The 20,044-nt window shown below is 36.2% G+C and overlaps 1 non-coding gene across 1 annotated transcript; it reads left to right on the top strand.

The window, feature by feature from the left end:
- Positions 1-4,252: 4,252 nt before the first annotated feature.
- Positions 4,253-4,323, top strand: TRNAG-GCC (transfer RNA glycine (anticodon GCC)). Its single transcript has one exon. It is a non-coding gene; the product is annotated as a tRNA-Gly (tRNA).
- The last annotated feature ends 15,721 nt before the right edge of the window (positions 4,324-20,044 follow it).

Genomic DNA, 20,044 nt, shown 5'->3' with positions numbered 1-20,044 from the left:
TCAATAATTAATGATATTCAGATTTAGTTTCATCAAGTAATAAGTTAAGTGATCTGATCAGCGACTGTTGTGCGATATAACAACAAAATATACCACCTTTGATGGATGGAAAGATTAACATCCACATACAAGGGCATTGTTTTCCTACATTCATGTGTAATAATATTCTTAGTGGGTATTTATACCAAAAGATCGCCACTTTACAATGGCACCTTCAATCTTTATTTTAAATATCGACTGTTCCGTAACTGAGATGTAATCCTCTCTCAAGTTCATATATCTTTTAGCTGTTTTTTCGGGAAAAAAAAAAAAAAACGTATCATCCACTCTTTATCAATTCTACAATCAGCAAGTTCTGACTACTCTTATTTAGGGCACAATTTATCCTATTCGTAATGTATAAATTTAAAACTTGTTTGTAATAAGCTTACACTCTGCCATCTTTATTCCTAACTTTTTAAATTGAACGTGTTGAATGCATTTTAATTTCTCATTGATTCTATCAAAAGTTTATTCAGAAAAATTTAGTTTTCTCTGGCATTTAGGAATCAATGTACTAATTAATCTACATTTTGATAAGCCTATTAATAATAAAATAGTTTTTTTTTTTCTGTGAAGAAAATTAGGCTTATTAGATCACCATAAGAAAAATTTTTTCCCCAATATTGAAGCGCTATGCGTATTAAATATACCCCCCCCCCCCGCATTGGAATCAGTAGCACAAAGTACAATTTTTCAACTCTTCTTGCAACAAGGAGTTAGCAATGAGTGGAGTGTATCTCCTTGGGAAATGATGGACTCCCCTTTTACGTAGGGCTGTCATTAGTGTTTTCGTTGGATCTACTAATCTCTCGAGCCTGTAATACTGGCTGTTACACAGTGAATCATGATATCACGCATTTCTGTTTTGAAAATTTGTCAAACCCCAAACACTCTTCCTTCGTCCACATTAGAAGTCAATGACGTTATCATAATAGCTGGGTAGGTGCAAGAAAACAGAAATAATTTAAGAAAGCATATCGTTTGTTTTGAATCACTAAGACTATGAGATGAGCGTGCTATATCTGCTTTGTGGATTGAGAAATTCCGAGTGCCCCGGGAAGAACACACACACACACACACAATACAATACTTTTAATCTTCTATACCCTCTTTCGGATTGCATCTGATAGTTTGCACACTATCATTTTTTTTTTTTTTTTAATTATCCACTTAGTAGCAAACGAATGGTCCCAGGTGTGAAATGCCTCGGTTTCATTCTTCATTAACGACATTCAAAAAGTCGGAAGAATTATTTTTCCCCATCTAACAGTTCTTCCAGTGTTTATCTACTGCGCGCATCCCTCTCCTATCCTTCATCCCTTGAATTTCAACAGATACTAACAAAGAACAATGTGAGTATACAATCGTTCCTTTTGTAAATCTTGGATTATTATTATTATTTTTTTAAAGCTTCCGAGGGAAAAGATTGCAGGCATTCAGATTAATATACTGAGACCAATTGAGCATTTGTAGAAAACAAAGAAACGCTTCTGGACTTGGTGAAGGCTCTTACAGTGAAAGAAAGCATCTCTAACATATGCCTAATAATGTTGAAGAAGCGTCAATGACCTGACACTTCTTTGATTAAACTCGGCTCATCGCTTTCGATCGAGCAGCATCTGGGGAAGCAAGAGAAATAAAGAAGCATAAAAAATAACACAAAGGACAGTAAGAAGACTTTTCTCTCAAGCAGTACGTCCATAGCTACTTTAATTTCCGAGTAGACATTTTTAAGCCTGCAAATTCATTTAGATTTAATGGCTTCAACGTTTTATTCACAAATATGACAGTCAGTTCTTCAACTGCATCCATTCCGCTTAGCATTAAGTTAACCTAAATACCTAAAAAAAAACAGGAAGACAAAGTGTACCATACATGAAATAGGTTTTGAACTAATGTTTAATCAACTGTAGGGTATCGGTAACTCTAAAATTAATTATAATTAGTTACTGCCAGAAATATTTCTAATTTTCATATAACGTTAAGTCATGTTTTTATAAAAACTTGAAAAGATTTTACAGCTTTTAAAAGTGTACTGTCAATTTATTTAAGCGGAAGCTAAAGAAACCGAAAGAGGTTATATATATATCAGTATTGACTAAGTACAGACCAATTAGTATTTAAAGAGAGGTGGTGAAGATTTTGGAAAAGTTACTTAGGGCTCGCATTCAGAAATGGGCTGACAGATTCTCTACTTTGCAATGAACATCATGGGTTTACTAAAGGAAGGTCATGTTTTAGCAACTTATTCACCTTTTATAATAATGTTACCATGAAATAGACGAGGGAATGGATACACCAAAATACTTTTGGATTTTGTTAAGGCTTCTGACAGAATACAGCATGGAAGACTGTTGCATAAATTGGAGAATTTATGCAACAGATTGGATTATTAACTATTAGCATGGATAAGAGAGCTGACTGACAGATATCAAAAACTCGTATGGGGAGGTTGATGAATCTACAAGAATCAAGGTAACCAGTGGTGTGCCTCAAGGATCCTTGGTCCACTGTTATTCAATCTGTACATTAATGATATTGGGAAGGATTTGATAGGCGACATACAGCTATTTGCTGCTGATGATGATGATGCAAAGATAGATAGATAGGCAGGGTAATCAGGAATGCTGCTGATATGCAGTACTTGCAGAATGATTTGAATAGGCTGGAATTGTGGGCATGGGAAAATGGATTTCAGTTCAATGTTAGTAAATGTAAAGTTATGCACTTCGGCATGATTAGATATCCAATGTCGTATTATATTGGTGGGATTATGCTAGAAGAAACTGATCAGACTAGGGATCTTGGAGTGTTAGCAGATAGAAAGTATATGTTCTCATTCTGATGCAGTGGACAGAGTGCAGAGAAGAGTGTTAATATGATATCAGGATTGTGGAATACTGCTTATGAAGGCAGATTAAAGAATTTGTAGACTGCAGACACCAGCAAACAGGATGAAGAGGGGCGATATGATTGAGACTTACGAAACGTCTGAAAGTCATACAGGATTTCAGTTGATGGAATTTTTCAATTTACGGAGGGTGGGGAAAGAACAAGAGGGCATCCTTGAAGCTAAGAAGGGGATGAGGGCTAGATTTTTCTCTCATAGTGGTGGTGCGTGATTGGAATGGATTGCCATTGGATGTTGTGAGGCAAGCAGCGTAAATGAATTCAAGAACAAGTATGACAGCCGGTGCGGGTGGTATGTGGCCTTACCTCGATGAGTCCCTGACTTGACTCCCTGGACTCTCTTAATAATAATGTTATTATATCATTATTATAATATAATAATAATATAATAATAATATAATTTCTTGTCATACTCATCCGGTTTGCCTGTTTTGCGCATTTTCACCTCGAAAAAAGAGGCAAACCGGCTGAGTATGACGCGGAATATGTACAATTAATACAATATTTTATTGCCTCTTCATCAGTGCGAAGTCAAAAAAAAAAAAAAAAGTCCGTTGATCATCGAAATTGGTGCTTTCTTAATCGCAGCAGTCAGGCAGGTGCCTACTAGTAGCTGGCGTATGCTAAGTAGTAATCATGGAATTACTCAGAAAGCGTTCGCCAGTTCATACGGAGGTGGGAGAGTTTTGCATCGATGGAACTCCAGTTTTTCAGTCCAGCAAAGAGAGAAAAAAAAAAGGGTTATTAACAAACTTAAAACACTGGCCTTAATTGCCTTTGTTATTTCTGCCATAAATCCAAAATAGAAACAGAAATATCCCGAAGACTAATGTCGCGACACTTCCCCAGAAGTCTATTTTATAAGTGGGGAATGCACTTTTATAATGTAATGATACCTCTGTTTATACAATAGTTAATTATGATTTTTCTCAACCCATTAGAAAGTCGATTTTGAAAAATAAGCAGCAAAGCTCTAGTTAGATTTCTGTCTGTTGGAGTGAATGCATATGATTAAATACATTTTTTGTTGGGAAAGTTAGATCTTGTCTATAAGCTCATTTTTTCCCTACTTTTTAGTTAGTTACGAACATTTTGGAAAGGAAATGCTGATTTTGTGCATCAAAAACTATGCTACAAACACTCGAAATTCTTTCTTTCATATTACGCTAAGAAGCGTACTTTGCCCTATTTATGCCTGATGTCGACTAAAACGAAACCTGTTTTAACCACCATCAATGACACATTCAATTTTAGTGATTTTAAAATCTCATTTAATGAAATGGGAGCAGAGTGCTGTCAAGCATCGGTGGTTCAGTGGTAGAATGCTCGCCTGCCACGCGGGCGGCCCGGGTTCGATTCCCGGCCGATGCAGAGTTTTTTTTTTCTTCTCGATCCTCCTCTTTTTTTACTATTATTTTATTTGCATAATCAATATTTTGCAATGCATAGTGGGCACATATAAATTTTTCGTATATAATATCTATAATGACTGTGAGTTACATAAAATTAGAAAAGCAATATATTCATCCTGCAGCTTTCAGGTCATCAGTAAATACAACAGTATTAATTCCTGTTAGTAAAGCTGTGATTAAAAGGTATTTCTGTTTCTCGATACTTCGTTCTGATAATCTCAAGCGTGTTTCTTGAGACTGTCTAAACAAGTTATACTTTCTCTTCAGAAATGCAAATTATTAAAGCCTTGAGTACCCACTTATACGTGTATTAAAGATAGTAATATCCATGCGAATGTTTCTTGGATCATCATTCATTTGATTGTCTTTGTTTTAATTGTGAACATGCTCAGCTACTAGTATTAATAATAATTGCAATCCATAAAATTATATCACTCTGAGATTTCTCTCTCAGCTTATGAAATCAATGAATGATTGCAGCTAATCAAGCATTTGGTATTGGTTCCAATTTCAATTGTTGCGATGATGATGATGATCAAGAATGACCAAGAATCCCCCCCCCCCCCATGCTAAACATTTTTTGGAATAGCTGGTAAATGTGCTCTGCCAGATGAATAAATATTTCTGACTGTTTCAGTATTTGAAACGAAGCAACTGGGTGCTTGTTTAAGTACAGAAAAAAATCGTTCAACTGCAAACCACTTCAAAGAGCAAAACATTTTGGTCTTCGTCGGGAAGTGTGATAAAATTTGAAGTATTTCAAAGTATTAAAAAAACTCGTGGTGCGATCAGACCCTTCATTGAACGAATGTCACTAAATCGAGCTGATACATGCGAAGGGAAGGCTGCGGTTTTTTTTTTTTTTTTTTTGTTTTCTTTTTTTTTTCCCCGTTAAAAATGACTTATAAGAAATAAAAACAATCCACTAAATATTTTTTTATTTCTATACGAATTTCAGAATTTATTAGCCTATGGCATTTCGGGGAATATTGTGAATGCTAATATATCACAGTGGGGTAAATATATTTCGCATCATCCCCAGTATGTATGATCCGTTTACATCTTCCCAGATGCAATCCTCACCTAGCGATTGAGACAGTAAACTCTCGGCTTAGTAGAACAGAATTTTTTCAATTAATACCTTCAAATAATTGGACAATTACGTCCATTTGCGGTACAAACCATGAACGGCTTATATCTGAAACGCTTGAAGCAGTTAAAAAAAAAAAGTAACAATGTCAACACCCATTCATGTCGTCACTTGTGTTTAAAATGCCGTTTAATATTTTAAACAGCATTTTTAAAATACGATAAAAGCTGTAGTCTTGTGAACAGGAAAAACCAGACTTCACAACGTCATGTGTGACGTCATCCACTGATAGGTGTTATACAAAACAAGTCAGAACAAACACCGTATTAGAATAGTTGTGAATTTTGTAGAACTTTGGTTTCTTTTCTAAGCTCGACAAAAAGATTCAATGCGTAGTCGGGATGAACTATTTTATTAATCCAGTTTTGGAAAGGCTCTTTTATCAATTAAAACATCTTAAAATGCGTTTGAATTCCTCATCGTTTTCAATCAACATTGAAGAAAATGATTCCATTTGTGATCTTATTTAAATAAACTCATACGAAATGAACCCAACCGTTAGATTCCATTTTTGCCTACAGAAATGCTCGTATGGGGTGGGGGGGGTGGAGAAGAGGATGAATATTCAGGCTGATTTTAAGGGACATCTAACCCTACTGCAAAAATCTAAGCACACGTTTGTTATTCAAATGGTCGTTATTAGAAAAACCGGATGTTTTAGAGCCGTTTTCTAAAGGAAACCTGTTCTAATATCAACCCGCAGTAAGTTCAATGACAGGAGAAACATTTATAGTACTGATAACACGGCAATTCCGAGACAAATCATATTTATGTATTAAGAAACATGTTAAACTAGACAATATTCGCACTTAAACTTGTTGGATCGTTTTTTTTTTTTTTTTTTTTTATAACTAACAGGTAATCTACTCTATACTATAAAATGACAAACTGAAATTGGAAACGGATGTGACGTCGGCTTGAAACGGATGTAGGCTATAAATTTTTTGTGTAACGTTTTTATGTAACGTTTTTTGTAACATTTTTATGTAACGTTTTTGTCAAGTTATTTGAAACGTTTTGAAACTCAGGGGCTACCCTGAGTGTCAAGTCTTCAAAATTCGAGTCATCGGAATTCGAGAACCGGCCTACTAGACCGGAACACGGGGGGAGCCGTAGGCGTCAGGCAGGGAGCCCCCCCTTTTTGAAGACTCGACACTCACGGTAGCTCCTGAGTGTCGAGTCTTCAAAATTTGAGTCATCAGAATTCAAGGAGAATCGGCCTACCAGTCCGGAACACGGGGGGGGGACGCTCCCTTATTATAAAATAAAATTTGAATACAAAAGATATTAGCTGATAATTTTTATCGGTTATATATATATATTCCCGTAACCAGGAATAGCTAACTCAGTTTTGATTGAAAAGTCTCCTACGAATGTTTTTCCTCCCACTATCGAACCAGGTGACTGTCGCTATTTCGCCTCAGCGATGGAAAGAGATGAGTACTCTTTGATAGCCAGTACTTTTTATTTTCTTTTTAATCACAATCCCATCTACGAAAAGTTTTAAATCGACCATGCATTTTAGTGCCATGATTGGATAAAGATCTTTCAATCGGAAAATCCTGATCTTTATAGACCAAATGGAAATTTCTAAGCCATTTTAGGCCTCCTATAAGAAGGTGGTAGTCTCACCCGTGGCAACAACAAAATCACTTGAATAGCATTTTTATTGCTTTGTCGAACTTAAGATGTGGAACTGGTTTGAATTATAGCGAAGCAATTAAAGGCATGAGGCTAGTGTATTACACCGTCTGTTAAATGCTTGTGTTGCTATAGTCGGTTTGTCTTTTTAACTGGATAATTAACTCTTTTCTATTTTCCCCTGTAGAGGTCTGGAAGACATGAGACCTGCTAACTCACCCTCATTTAAAAAGCCTAAATTTATGACGTTCGTAGCATTCTAGCCAGGATTTGAACCCAGGTCATTCCACGCAGTCTTACTCGCGTATGATATGGAAAACAGTATACAGTACTAATAACTACTTGGAAAACCAGTATTTAATACTTGAAGTGCATTATACCAAGATATGTTTGAGAAGCTCAGGCGCTCCCCCCCCCCTCTTCCCACGCAGAAAAGTATTTTGACTTTCTTTATCGTATTATAATTTCGAATGGCCATTTCAGTCTTTGCTTCCAGAAAGGGAGAGCGGGATCACATAAAATATTCGAAGTACTGAAAGGTTAAACTCGCCTTGAGATGAATTTCACCACCAGGTGTGAGACGATCGCCCAGTTTTATTTATAAGGCCAGTGACTGGAAAAAGTTTCGTGTTTGGTCTCTAGAAAGAGATTTCTGGATTATGTAAAAAATAAATAGAAATAATACAAAAGAACAATTTAAAATGTAGCCTACACAGAGTACTAATGTGCTATAGATTTACAACCTTTCGCGAAACCAAACCTTTCGGGTTTGGTTTTAAATTAACTTCTGCTAATAGCAAATTGTTAAGCAAAGTCTCTGTAGACCTTTCTTGTTAAATCACATAATTAATTAATGCACCCTGTGTTTCTGTGTCACATAAGACGGTTTATACAGAGAGAGAGAGAGAGAGAGAGGGGGCCATTTGGTGCAGTCAAATCCAGGAATATCACTTTAGCAATCCTTCCCTGGTTTAATCGTTACTTCCCACCCACCCACATACACAGAAAAGGATGTGTGTGTTTAACGGATAACGGCATGACATTAGTTAATAGCCCTGTTTCAATCGGATTATGTAGCATTAGTAAGGATTAGGAACACGATTAAACAAGTTCGTTCACTACACGAAGCATTTCATCCAAAAACGACTTTACTGTTCGTTCAATGTGTCGGTAAAGGCTTACGGAAGTCAAACAGGGTCATACGACGGGAGTGAAAGAGAATAGACAAACGCGTTTCACACGGTCCAAATCTACGTCCACCCTCTCGGCCGGAAGCTAAGTGGTCTGTTGTGCCACCTGCAGCGCGTTGATGTTTGGACATAACTTTCCGCTAAATACGGAAGCCTACTGGTTGAACGGTTATCCCCCACCCCTCTTCCCCCTAAGACTACAGAGCTCCCTGATCTTTCAATACTAAGGGGGTTTAATGAGATCTACGCAGTCGTTCAAAGACAAAAACTCCCATTTACGACTTTGCCATAAAACAACTACCGTGCGACTTACACAAGCAATCCCCCTGCTAGGGGTTATCTCGCTACCGACGGAGACACTTAACAGGAAATTTATGGACATTAGATGAACAGAGACGAAGCTTTTATACTTCGCTTCCCTTCAGCGAAGACGGCCCAACTAGTAACGATCAACCACCGCTTTTACTGGCGGCATTTCGAGGACAGGTCTACGAGTGGACATTCCTACACACTTGCATTCCCTTTTCTTTTCCCTCCCATTCGTCGGTTTTAACCCTCACCTGCAGAACACCAACGTTGTGTTTGTCTGACATCTCTCGCGCGGGAGGTACAAGCTTTCTCTGAGCGTTGCACATTTCTGTAACAACTCCCCCCCCCTCCCCCATCATAGTCATAAAGTATTGTTTATGGCCAAGTTGGCCATAATGAAGAAGAAACCTCTGAAAAGGTCGCATCACACCCTAATGGAGGAAACTCAACGTAGTTTGCAGATCAAGAATTCGTTTTCCCATCATTAGTTGACAACGTAATCCCCCCCCCACCCCTCACCCTAAAGAAATCAGCACCGAAACGGAAAATAAAAACCTCTACTGGATTTCTACAAAAGACATGGTTAGCACCTTTGTCAAATACTCCAGTCACGAAACATTAGCTAATTAAGTTCTACAATAAGAAACCGTAATACTACTACTGTAAGAATTCTAACTTGCACCTCTTAAGATTCTGTGTTAAGGTGTGGGAAAAAAAAAAAAAAAAAGGAACGATAAGTCTTACCGTGAAACTCACGGATTCGTGGAAAGGCAGTATAAGTTGAGTCAAAGTTTAGTAACTGTAGACACGACCTTCTTTAGTGATTTTGCTTCAGGTCAGTAAAACGCCTGTGGTGAGCTTGTGGACAGAATGATTGCTTACTTTAGATTTTTAATAATCAATGCATAAGTTGAGAAGCAGAATTCTAAAAACTTTGCTGGCTGTTCTGCAGCATGCTAGACGACTTCAATATTCGTTAATTCATAGAATCGTATGGTTGTATGGAGTCTATTTTTCGTTTTTTTTTTTTTAAATTGATTATTGTTTGCCAGTCGGACAAGATATCAACCCTATATTGTCTGCTAAGTCAAATAATTAAAGTCAATCGGAATTCTGTCTTCTGCAATAATGATTTCTCTCTATATAATAAAATAGCTTTGATTGGCCACTTTTCAAGATACCAATTTCCGAAAAAAAAGTGCTTTTATAATTGAGCCAAACCGATGAAAAAATTCATGTCGTAATTCAATACATTAAAAACAAATAAAAAAAAAAACAACAGAACTCGTTCATTTAACTCCGAAGACCTTAGGGGTGACTATAATGGATTGGTATAAATAAAATAATTTTACCGGACGCGTGTTACGGGATGTCTTTCTCTTGATACAAGAATTTCATGGCTGCAAAATCTCTTCTACTGCCCTATCAGGTGATAGATTTGTACTTTGAATTTCCATTGCAAATAATTTAATGACGGTAATCACAGGGTTTAGTAATTATTCTAACGTGCGGTAACGACCTTTTGTCTTCCTTGTGTCGGCGCGTAGCCTAGTGACTAGCAACAGAAAGTAATGATCACACTAATGGAGTGATTCATATTTATAAGTAAAATGCCTCTGAAGCTTGCATCGGTGTGGTTCGCCCGCAAGCTCTGGAAACATACAAACAAGGGCTTGTTTTTCCGCATTTCGTGTGCGAATTACACTCCCTGATATAACAGGAGAGACTGGTCTTTGTCAGAGGTGGGCTGCAATTTTTTCGAGGTTTTTTTCTTCTTCTTCTGGGCCTAGGTCTCTATCTTAATAGAAACTTAAGGTCGATGTGTAAATACAAAAGACACGGATTAAGTTGTTAACCATATGGTGGATGGCCATCATAGACATGGAATTTACGTGGTGTGTGTGTGATCTCTTGAATAACAAACATAGGAGAATTTCTGTATTAGAATTCGCATACAAAATTTCCATTTAACTCTATCGAAATTAACAGAATGTAACTCTTCATACGCTTAGAAACATGATTTATTGATGAGGCAGGAAATGACGTTGTCTATCTCACCAAAAACAAGAAACCCCCCCTAACTGACAATACCAGCTTAAAATTATTATGAAGAAAGAGATCAATGTTTGTGTGTAATATTTGCCTCAAACGTCCGCCCCTGGGTAGCATCTCCGCAATCCGATGATCAACAGTTGGTGGGTTCGAATTCCGCTGTGGGTAAGGATGTTTGTGATTGTCTTTAGGTGGGAGATGAATTTCATGTCTCGGTATGAAAGCACCGTTCCACTTACTGAAGATTCACTGAAGCGGCTTGACAAAGTTCCTGCTTTACAACAGGATTTCCCTGACTATGTAAAAAATACCAAAAAAAGTCTATATATATATATATATAGAGAGAGAGAGAGAGAGACTTTTTTTTTGGTATTTTTCTGGGTAGTGGCCCCTTACCTTTAATACAAAGCATCATACATCTCCTCCAGGAGATGTGCTTTGCATAAAGGGTAAATATTAAGATTAGTGATCAGAGCTTATTCTACTTTTACCATGAGTTGCCTTGGTCTTGCACTACGTGCAGGATCAGCTAGACTTGCAACACTTGCAGGCGCAAACTTGACTTCTGTTTGCTTACTTGGGAAATGGAGTAAAACCAGGTTTAAAATAGCTTGGTATCTCTCTCTCTCTATATATATATATACATACATACATATAATCAATCAATCAATCAATCAATCAATAAATAAATAAATAAATAAATAAATATATATATATATATATAATCAATCAATCCAATCAATCAATCAATCAATAAATAAATAAATAAATAAATAAATAAATATATATATATATATATATATATACATATACATACATATAATCAATCAATAAATAAATAAATAAATAAATGAAAAAATAAATAAATTAAATAGAAGTTAGATTTCGTTTCCAAGAAAAATAAATGTATCTTGTATTTTAACTGTAACCCGTAGTTCATCACATTAAATAAACTGAAATTGTTTTAAAATTCTAAATAAAATAGTACATCTTTTAAATTCCATTTCTAATATTACAATTATATCATGACAGTGAGCTTGAGAAACGACCGTAACTATTTAGAACGCCTAAAAGAGCAGTCATTTTTTTTTTTTTGGCTTTATAATAATTTTTTATGACATAAATTCTCTGAACTAATATTTAAACTAATGGAATTCTTGTAAGAGCAGTGCCAATTCGGAACACTTTTGGAAAGTCTAGAATTTCGGTATAATTTCTATGTTATAATAGTTTGTTTTGTTGCTTCATACAAATGTGACGTCATGTTCCCCATGACAATAATAGATACCGTTTACGTGTACAGGAACAGCACGATTATTTTCAACTAAGCAGTTTTTGGACAAATTAAAAAAAAGATTTTTTTATTATTCGGAAATGTAAATTATGATATATTTTCAAACATTTTTGTTCGAAAAACGAATAGAACTTCGTTCTGTTTTAAGCCTACCCATTGACACTATCGCGAAAGAATACTGCATGTGACCCCGCTTAGAATTTCTCATTCAGTTCATGTCACATCATCGGGAAAAGCTGTAATTGGTAAAATAGCACCGAGAATGATCCAATTAAGTTCGGTCGACATTTCCTTCGGCACAAACTACGAACCACTCCCAGTCACGGCTATTTGTGAGCGGTTAAGATTATTGGCACACTTTAATGAACTAACTTGGCGGACCATGGGTGAAACGTGGACAAGTCGGGTTACCGACATCTGCTATCATCACCGAACTCCGATTAGGTGATTAATATGGTGTGCGTTTGGCTTTACGCGTTCATCGTGGTGTTGTTTGTCACATGCAATGACAAATTCACCGGCACGGACAATGTTAGCAAATCTATTGAAAGGATAAATGCCTTAATTAGATTGCGAGCTGCATCTCTGCTAGCTGGAGACTTGATTAAACATGTCACGTGATCACAATAACATTCTCATCGGGACTTATCGTAATTGTTCCCACAGTTCTATCCGCCCAGAAAAGCGCACATGCGCACTTGATGTTTATTATTTTTTGTTTTGTTTTGTTCTGCAATCTACGCAATACTGATATTAACAAATCTAGGAGTTCATTTTTAATACGTATTATCATTGACATATGTTGCTTTTTTTTTTTTTTTTTTTTTACGTATAAGTTTTGACGAATTTCGTTGTTATTCGAATGCCAGCGTATATTAATTACTATCTTTGCATTATTGTAAACATAGATCTGCATTCTTAGTAATGAAACTGCCTATTACACGAAACAATGCATAAACTACAAAGTCGGACTATTTCATTTGAACTGAATTTCAATTCCAACTCATTCAAAGAAGAAAAAAAAAAAAAAAAACTAACTTAAATTTGATTATAGGGTTTTTTTAAAATAACATACCATTAACTTACAGAAGCGATTTAAGAGTAATAACAATCGTCAATAAAGCCTTTATGTGTAATACCGCTATTAAAACTATAGTTCCTCAACAATTCATGACGTCATGGTTGTCAATAGCAACTGACTTCATTGGTTGATTCTGTCTGGTATGCTCTTTTTCATGTAGTAAGAGGGGAAAAAAAAAATTAACTTTTATCTTCTTGCTCCAGGCTAGGGTAGGGTGGTTACAACTACCAGAAAGAGGGCTGGTTAGCTCACGAACAACAACATTCAATTTTCCTTCAATTACAAACCAGGAGGCCTTCTTTTAAAAAACCATAAAACTATTATTACGATACACGTTTGGCTAATGACACCTTGTACTCTTGCCTTCCCCCACCTCCCCTTGTCATTTGTAACAGTTCCAGCAACCTATCCTTACCAAATTCCCCCCAGGAGGTTATAGGGTGGAGTATTTGGTCACATTGAAACATTCTTCATACACAGCTGGACACATTTTTTGATAGAATCGGTTAATATCGTACGAAGGCTGGTGTGATGTGTATTGATGCATCACTGGCAAGTAGAACATCTTGAGACATGTGTAAAACTTTTTTTTTTTTTACTGGATCGGTGTACATCTAAAAGAACCGTAGCAACTGCTACTAAAACAAGGAGGAAAACTTCCTCGAATTATTCCCTTCCTAATGTATATATAACCCCACATTACACCCATTACAGTAACTGTCTCTCTGTGTGTCATCTGGCTGCATGTCATCCGTTCACAACATAGTGCAGTGTCTTTAAACCAACCCTAACACTTCATTTTTCAAGAGTCGGCTCATTAGCTGCGAACACTTTTAGACGTTGTTGGCAACAACTTGAGGTCTTCTTCTTCTTGTCAGACAGCGAATATGAGGGGAGGAGAGAGAGAGAGAGAGAGAGAGAGAAGGTGGTATTAAATAAATACCGAAATTGCAATGTTAATGGTTTTATGTGTCGGAACAGGCGATGAGATATGTCTTTACTTTCAGCATATTCTTCACTGAGTTTATAAAGGGTGGTGGAGTGGAAAATGTGTGTAGGAGGTGCGAGATATTTGATAAGACATAATAGAAGCAAACAAAAAAAATAATAAAGAAGGTCAGCAGTGAAACGTAAAGAGCGAAAGTGGGTTTGACAGACAGAACTGGCTAGAGAGCAAATTAATATGCGAGAGAAAGAGAGATTAATAAAGTACTTTGAAATCAGCAACACCAAAATGAGCCAAATATCTATGGGCATACATAAGTTTTCTTTAAAAGAAAAAAAAAATATATATATATATATAAACATTTTAAATAAAGTGTAATTGAAGGATTATGTAGAGAGAGCGACTCTAAGGACTCCTTGGAAGTGTCACGTGATAATAATAATAATAAAAGTCCAGAATGATAGATAGCATTAGGAGAGGAGAGTGATAAAAACAAATATAGTGAGGAAAACTTTTAGCCAAAGAAGAACAAAAAGAGATAATTTGGGCACTGCGCTGTCATGATGCTATAACAGATCGAACATATGCACAAATACCACTTTTGAGACACAACAGAGTCAGAGTGTAAATGGAATAACTGACATCTGAGTTTCTAATACAAAAAGTATATAAGATATGGAAGCAGTGGCACAGGAACGATATGACAATGGGGAAAGTTTCCAGAGGTATTTATTGGTGTCAAAAAGCACCAACGGCAAGATATTTTATCAGTTACCGAAATTGTCACACTTAAAAAAAGGCTCGTAGCTTCGAATTTGCCAGAAGCCTCTGAAGCTGTTTTGCAAGACTAGAGATGGAAATAAACCTCGATCAGGTTAAAATTAAAACCATATATACTTGCGAAGAGCACGTAGAAGATTTTGCGAGGCTTGCTTTATTTATTTTCTGAGCATGGCATCATTTCTCTTTTCTTGAATTTTCATGGTTGTTGTTAAGAGTAAGTTGAAACTGCGACAGTTATAGAAAATGTAGTAATAGATTTTGTACGCCATACATATGGAAAATTTTACCCAACTCCTCTGCAAATCCAGTGTCCTCCAACATATCATTTTCTCGAACTAGGACTCCCTTCCGGCACAGCTTGAAGAATAATGTCATTGAGATTATTTTTGAAGTGGAAGCTTCCTACAGAATTACCATCAAATTCCGTATACCAACTGACAGCCAGTCTGCAGTTTGTTCTGCAGATTGGTCTTCAAAATTATATGCTCGAAAAGAAATGTTGGGTCTTTGCATGATGCCTGACGTACCTCTGAAAACATTACTCATATTTCATGCCTGTAAAAATTGAACAAAAAAAGGAAATGTTGCCTGCACATCTGGTGGGTACAATAGCCAGGAATAAAGTCAATGAACTACATAAAGAATTATCAGTAACTGGTTGGCAATAAACTAACCGGAGATACACATCTAAGTTGTAGGCCTATTTGTACACGACTATCCGCTTGATTTATATTTAGCATTCATGGAACTTTATATAGATGAAGATTATACAAACTAGACACAGACTTTCACATTCCTGGCTAATTATCAAGTTGCGCAGCCATTACGGTTAGTTCTCTTAGTAGAATCCAAAAGCAAGACTATAACTTAAAAATCGTTCATACAATGCAGTTGTTATATATTGTTTCCAGGCGATAGGTATAACATGCACGCGTAAAAAAAAAATGACAAAGCAAAAGCGTGGTTCCTCTTCCTCCATTCTTTTCAAACATGCTCATTGTCTGTATGACGCCTTATAAGAGGCCTGATTTCACCTTTGCGAAAAAAGCATTCGAAATCCCACTCGCCTCCAGTATTAAACACAGGTGCGAAAGCGACTCCGGAAATTGTAACCGAAGACCCCTGTTATACAAAAGCGGAGCGTCGTCTATATTTCAATATATGTCGTATCAAAACTGGCGCGTTTGCAGACTCTATTCATCAAAATGAATGGGAAGGTTTTCTTCGCGAAAATAAATGAAGGGACTGAGCAGAAATAATCTCATCGTCTCTGTCCTAGTGAAGACCCGAAGGCCCTCTAGCGTTAAATTAGCTTAACTTTTTTTTTTTTTTTTTTTTGTTCTCTTCCTTCTTGAGGCTACCTGATACTTGCCTGTCAGGCTAAGAGAAACAAATAACCCCCAGGTGCAGCGAACCAAGGCGCCGACGATTCTTGGGCTCCGTGCCGAAAGTTCTTTAGAAGTCGTGATGTCCCCCTAATCTGTTCTTGTGATTCCGATGGTGTAACAACACCGTTTTAAGCCCATAGAATTAGAATTCAACTCGGCTGGAGAGTCGTAAGGAAGCTTGTCGAATCACTCCCTTACACTTACAAACAGAGCCAAGAAGTTGTCAGTACGTGAGCTATAATCAGCTCTCTGCTGAAACTTGGGAACGGGAAATTATAGCGAGAGAGAGTTAAGCACTCACTGTAAATGTGATTTTTACACTGCGTTAGTTAAGAAAACGTGAAAAATTAGAGCTGTTATTGATTAGGTAGATGCATTTTCTGCTTTAGACGATTATGGATAGCAACCAGTCGTGAGTACACAAAGCCAGAGAACGTGCCACAGATAGGCGACCATGAAAGATGTTTGATTGGTGTTAATCGTATACATCTTTTTTTTATACGGAGCAACGAGTCGTTACAAATGATAGTTTCACACAGAGTTCTAGCACAAAAAAATACTGCTGCGTAAGGGAAAAAAAAAAAAAAAAGAAAAGAATAAGAGCGAATATTTACGTTCAAGAACAGATACTACACTACATGGTGTCTTGGCAAGAACAACTGAACTTTAGCGCCCTCTTCCCTGATTAATCAATAAACAGTTATAACTAATTATTATAAAAGATCATTTATAACAAATTTTGATTCTTTTCCACTTAAAATTTTCTCTCAGAAGGCTTGTGGGCTGGTCGACCCTGTTATGTATAATGATGTATCTTCTTGCCAGCGATCACCCTTAAGCCGAAACGTGTAAAGTTGGTGGCTTACGATTCCCCCCCCCCTCCCCAAAGTTCAAATATTAACCCTGAAAAACATGTAGATGTGTTGTATTGCTTACATGTCGGTCCTGTATCAGCCATTATACATGGACTCTCAAATGTTTGCTTCCCTTTCTCAGAAGGGTGGAAGAACGCCCGTGTAGTTCTAGTCAACAGGGGCGGCCTCTTGTGTGGTCCTTGACTTTTTCTACCTCCCCGTCTCAACGCCGTAGAGCCTAGCGAGAGTGTTATTAGCTGTCCGGTGAAATGGCCGCGCACGTGCTTCGTTCCATGGGAGTGAGATCAGTAAAACTCTGTTGTTTGGGGGAAATCTTTGTTGTGTGGGAATATCGATACAGGTAGGACGCTTTTTTTTTTTTTTTTTTTTGCTTTTAGCATGTTTCTCTGTTGGGGGTCATTGAGATCTTCCTTTAAAAGATTAGATATTAAGCACAAAAGAACAGCTGAAAGATCATTAGTATTTGTTATGACGGTATCTACAAAGGAATTCCCAGTATTCAAATAACTGTTCGTAGTCGCTGCAAAAACAGATACTACAATTCAATGTTAGCCTACGTTAAACTTGGTGAAAGTTAGGAAAAGAAAAGGAAACGGAAGCGACTCGTAGAAGATAATAAAAAGAGAGAAAATGGTTCCAATATTTTATCCGATTATAGCGACAGTTATGGCCGATTTTCTATTAGTAAGTCCGACCAAAGCTGGGGGATGGCGGGGATGCTTGTGCCTTTCCTTCCAGATGGTTATAATTGATGCATCCAAGTGAGTATAAGCGTGTCTTGCCGCTTCCCTTGCACCATTAAGGTCGCCATGATTTTTAAATGTCCTAATTTTTAACACGACGTGCGGTACATCATTTAAACAAGCAATTCTCCCCTTGTGTCCCTCCCCCACACAACCATAAATTCCATTTTTTGTTTCTTTATCTGGTCGAGTATAAATACCTCGGAACGTGTGTCGCATGTCACCCTTCAATTGTCTTCCTTCTAAGACTCTTATCTTAATAGATAATTTCCTTTGAAATAAGCATGCCGCATTAAGACAGCGGAAGCGAGAAGCATCAGGAGACGCAGGAAGGATGGAAGACTCCGTTCAACAAGCGGCACTTCGTGGTGATTAAGATAATTGGGGAGGAATGCAGTTGTTTGAATCTCTCCAAGGATACCGACAAGCCTCGATCGTGGCTGATAACTCTAATGAGTTGGCGCAGCAGTTGTTACTTGGCAGTCCATCCACTTCTTTCCCATCCTTCTTTGCCCTACCCCCGTACTTGGGAGATTGGGGAAGAAAGAGAACAGAAAGCGTGGGACGAAGAGCAAAAAAAATTCTCGATATTTCCTTTTCACATAAAATCCGTTATATTTTACGCACACTTGATGAGTTCACTGATGCGGTTGGTATGCGCATCTTTCTGATGTCAGTCGATAAAATTCATTGTACCACACTTACAAATCATCTACCTCGTGATGACTGATCCATACAAAAGCATGAGCAAAAGAGATACTGTATATATATCTAATTATATAGATATATATAAAAATTACTTTTTTTCTCAATCAAAATATTGCATTTTATATGTTTTATTAAAAATGGTGTATAAATTAATTCCAACATTTTAAAGTTATTAAAATAATTTTTAAAAGTTAACTACTGATTATTTTATATTTTATAAGAAAGTATATTTTTATAATGAAATATTTTTAAAAATTTCAATTTTTCAATTTTTCAAATAGTAATAAACCATTTTATACAGTTTAAGGTGCGTTTAAATATGCGCAAAAGCCTAAATTAGATTCATTTTGGTAACATTATGTGTAGGCATTAATGCACAATTGAGGTTCTAACCTCCACTTATGCTTTCATGGATGCAATAAAAGGGTGAAAGACTGGGATTTCGGTCATTTTTTTCATCCATTCAAATATTGGTACGAAAATACTAGGTTTGCGGTAGTAATTAAAAATACTAATAATTGTTCATGATTTATTGACCTAAAGGGTATAAAATTGACAAAAAAAAAACATTAATATTACTGAATTTGAAACTGAGAGTTGCTATAAACAACACGAATGTAACTGAAATTGAAAACGACATGAATCTCAGATGTAGTTTACTAGATCCCTTGTTGTACACAAAAGAAAATGTAAATATCCCATATTACTGAATAATTTAATTAATATGCAATATTTATTATTATAAACTTTGATTTAAAACAATGAATGAAAATAATTACTTTTTTTTTCTTTACTCATCAAAATTTATTGAGAAAACTGTTTGTTTTTGGCACACTGGTATCCCGGTTTTCATAAATTAAAAATATCGAAATTTCGGTATTAATATTTTGACCAGGATTGATGAGTTCTAAATACTTTCAAGTACTTGGACTAGGTATGCATGTATGCTGTATATGAGTATTGTTTCTTCTAGGCGCAAGTTATAATTTTAACTGTAGATTTAATTTTGGTATGTGGAATAGGAATTTTCACTAAAATTTGTCAAAGCGATTTTGGTCTAATCGAGCCATTTTTAATGATAAAAATTAGGCTTAACAAAAATAAGCCAAACATACTTTTTGATTCAGTTGTGATGATGAATGTGTGTCGCTGTATAAGAATATTATTGAGAAATACATCATCATCATCATTTGCATATTTTTTTTCATTATCTCCCTCTAGGATGGTTGCGTATGCACAAATAGCATCTATTGTACTACAGTTAAATGAGTCTGTGAATTTTATGAATTACACCCAATTAAAAAAAAAAAAATGTCTGACAATTAATTTCTTCGAGTGAAAAAATGAAACAAAAATTTAAAAATTACATGTTTCGATATAAATGTTTTTATTTTTATTTTAAATCTATGAATACATCATATATTACCAAAATAAACACACCCTCACCCACCACCTAACTGTTTATATTATGGAAGTTTGCTACTTTACACTCAAGCCAATTATAACAGTTGCTATATCAG

The sequence above is a fragment of the Typopeltis vanoorti genome, chromosome 2 (assembly GCF_054136105.1).
Source record: "Typopeltis vanoorti isolate ZY-2024b chromosome 2, IOZ_Tvanoo_1.0, whole genome shotgun sequence".
NCBI lineage: Eukaryota > Metazoa > Arthropoda > Arachnida > Uropygi > Thelyphonidae > Typopeltis > Typopeltis vanoorti.
The sequence above is the reverse complement of the archived record's forward strand: the minus strand, read 5'-3'. Positions and strand labels throughout refer to the sequence as shown.